Here is a 3,560-nt window from a genome sequence, read left to right as displayed (position 1 = left end):
ATGTTATGAACTTGATGATAAGTTAAACAAAATACTTAATATATATTATTTAGTGTATTTGTAGCTTTCAACGGATGATCACTTTCAAAATCCGTTGAAAGAGTAGCTTATGTTACAATAAGATTAGTAGCACATTCCTGCATATTATAATGCCTTAGTGAACTAGATGCTGTAGAATGTTTAAGTCATGTTGACTACTAAATTGATATGCAAGATAGGTCGGTTAATTATAAATATTAGATGCCTTGTAATCTTGTATAAAAGAAGTAGAGTTAACTGCCATGAAGACAGTCTCAACGGATGTTTCACTAAGTTTCAACGGATGATCAGCTAAAGTCTCAACGGATGATCAACCATAGTTTCAACGGATGATCAGACAAAATTTCAACGGAAGATCAACCATAGTTTTAACGAATGATCAAATTCAAAAGATCAGTTGATAGTGACTTGATAGTCACATGCGTTGATTGTATGCAAATGGAATGTGGTAGCCTAGTTACAGGTTTTAGAGAACAAAGAAGCATTTCCATTTCCATGCTAAACAGAAGATATTCAAAGATGCTGGATTGAGAAATTGAAGAAGCATGGGATTAGACTAGAAACATTTTTTCTTATTTGTTTGTCTTTTTATCATGTAACTTGGTGATATATAAACCAAGTGTAACAAGTAGAACATAAATCCAATCAAGTAAGCAATAACCAGATAAATAGAAAAGGCAAAATCTGTATAGAATTTCTCTGTTCTTGTGAGTTCAACTTGTAAGCAGCTGTGTACAACATTATAACACAGAGTTCTCTTCTTAATATATATCTCTGGTGGTTAAGTTCAATCCACCAGAAAGTTTTTAAGTACTTATATTTAATTACTTTGTGATTTGATTTCTTTACTACTTTCATTCCGCACCATTGCTAAATTAAACACAGTTTTATATTCATAGTAGAACTTTTCTTAAAATTTAAAAAGAAGCCATACATTCAACCCCCCTTCTGTAATTCTTTGTTAGATTGTTTGAGAATAACAATTGGTATCAGAGCAAGCTCTTGAAGAACAAAGAGTTTAAAGATCACAACAACTAACAAGATGAGTAGAAAAGATGTTGGAGTAAAAATTCCTTTTCTGGACAAAGACAACTATCACCATTGGAAGGTGAAGATGCACCTGCATCTCTTATCTCAAGATGAATGATATGTGGACTGGATTGAGAAAGGTCCACATGTTCCTATGAGAGCTGCTACAAGAGATGAGCTATCCATCCCAAAGCCTAGAGTAGAATGGTCTGATCCAGATATTGAGCAAGTGTAACACCCCCAAATCCGGGGTCGGGGATCCGGGTTGTCACGAGTTCCATTTCCCTTAATAACACCCAATCTTAATAATTAATCAACTACTCTGTACTGTGACCCCATAATAAACACACACACCACACGTTATAATCTCAGAGATGAACATCCAAAAATAATCACAAGTCATTTTATTCCACAATTATCTGCCAATACACCTTAAAAGGTTTTCTGAATAAATTTACATTTTCTTTGCCATTATTACAATTCATAAGTATACATAAATCTGGTACATCAAAAGTTGAAGCCTGGTCTATTGGTAGTTCCCACCTTAGCTACAGCGACTTCAATGCCTATAAGAAGCTGCAGAACGTTTCCTATCCGCTCGCGAATTGGGAGCTTGGTCCTGTTCATCTTGTCTATCTGATGTTGTGTGATGAAAGAAGAAAGCAAGGGTGAGCAGCAAGCCCACCAAAATAATATGTATAATAATTTACGATATATGAGCCTTCTCATAGTACTCATGAAAGTCTTGGTCAAAAGAAATGAACCAAGTTTGATATCTTAATGCGATGAAGTCGCAAAATATTCAGTATATATACATTTATACTTTTCAAAATCTTGGAAGTCCTCTTCCATGCATAATATACACAGAGTTCCAGTGTATAACTGTATAAAAATATCGTTGCAAGGTGATCTCATATATCTAACCTTGTCTCAACATTTTTCTGAAAATCTTTGTCATGCATAAGATAATCATTTACTAGATATAAGTTTAAAAGATGAAGTTACAAGATACTCCAATATACTTATATCTTTTCCAAATACTACTTGAACTACCACCGTTCAAGTTATAATTAGTTTCAAAAGTTCATCACGTAGATGAGACTACAAGACCAGATTTGAATAGATTAAATCTTTAAAATATCATCAAAATAAAATGAAGTTACGAGATACTTCATTTGATGCAAACATCATTTTGAAAACTTGACCCTACCAACACTCAACAATCGCCCAACCGTAGCCTTTCTATCGAAGTGCTCTGGGTAGTGTTGCAGAAATATCCAATTGGATGATGAACTCATTACGGGAGTTTGCCGCGCCAGGAAGACCACTTACGATGATCAGTCGTAGTAGTGCAACCCCACCATTTTCTACATGTAGAGGAGAACCTGTCGGATTTACTTGTCAACCAAACACTGAACTCCTAAGGAATGGACCGCCTTAGCGGAACTTCCAGGCCATTTGGGCCAATATAATAAGGCTGGGCCGGCGCCACTCGACCACTTACGCCACTCCTAGTTCAGATGAAATCCATGACTCTGAAACGTAAAGCTCGTTCCTCCTTTCCCCAAGTAGAAACTTGTTGATACGGCTCCACCAAGAAGTCGTATCTAGTTGGAAAGGAGAACTCACCGATATTTCCCAGGCGATGCCTGTTAATGGATTAACTTGTTCCAAGAATTTTACTTCCCGAGTGTTGGGTAAGTAATCGATTCATTTAACAAAACAGCAACCTTGTTGCGAATATAAAACACACCACAGAGCCGGATCCCTCAGGTTTTGAGCGAGTATTTAAATCCCCTTCGAAAGGAGGATCTTAAATATAAAAATGAGTTTTGGGATCCGCTCTAACTTTTAAAAATCATTTTGAAGACTCGCAAAACATTTTTAAGAATGTTTGGAGTGATGCTGATTTAACAAAATAAATCAGTCCCAATATATTAGAAAATATCTGAATATTATTATTTAAATAATATTTCCATAAAGAATAATCTTTATAAAAATAATTGAAGTAGAAGTTTTGAAACTTATACTTGAAATGAATATTAAATATCCAAAGATATACCTATACGAAAGTACTATCTTTATTTGAATAATCAAAAGTGAGTTTGATTATCGACACCTTATGCTTTAATAAAATAAAGAATATATCTCAGCAAATAATCGGAGTCATAGATCCTCAAATGAATATTCAAATAATATTCAATAAATAAAATAAGCTGAGTCATAAGCCCTCGAATGAATATTCGAAATAATATTCAATAAATAAATAAGCTGAGTCATAAGCCCTCGAATGAATATTCGAAATAATATTCATTAAATAATAAGCTGAGTCATAATACCTCGAATGAATATTATAAATAATATTCATTAAATAAAATAAAGGAGTCATACATCCTCAAATGAATATCCAAGTAATATTCAATAAATAATATAAAGGAGTCATAAGTCCTCGAATGAATATTCAAGATAATATTCATTAATAAAATAAAGTT

This window comes from Apium graveolens, chromosome 7 (genome assembly GCF_009905375.1).
Source record: "Apium graveolens cultivar Ventura chromosome 7, ASM990537v1, whole genome shotgun sequence".
Classification (NCBI taxonomy): domain Eukaryota; kingdom Viridiplantae; phylum Streptophyta; class Magnoliopsida; order Apiales; family Apiaceae; genus Apium; species Apium graveolens.
This window is presented reverse-complemented; position numbering follows the sequence as displayed.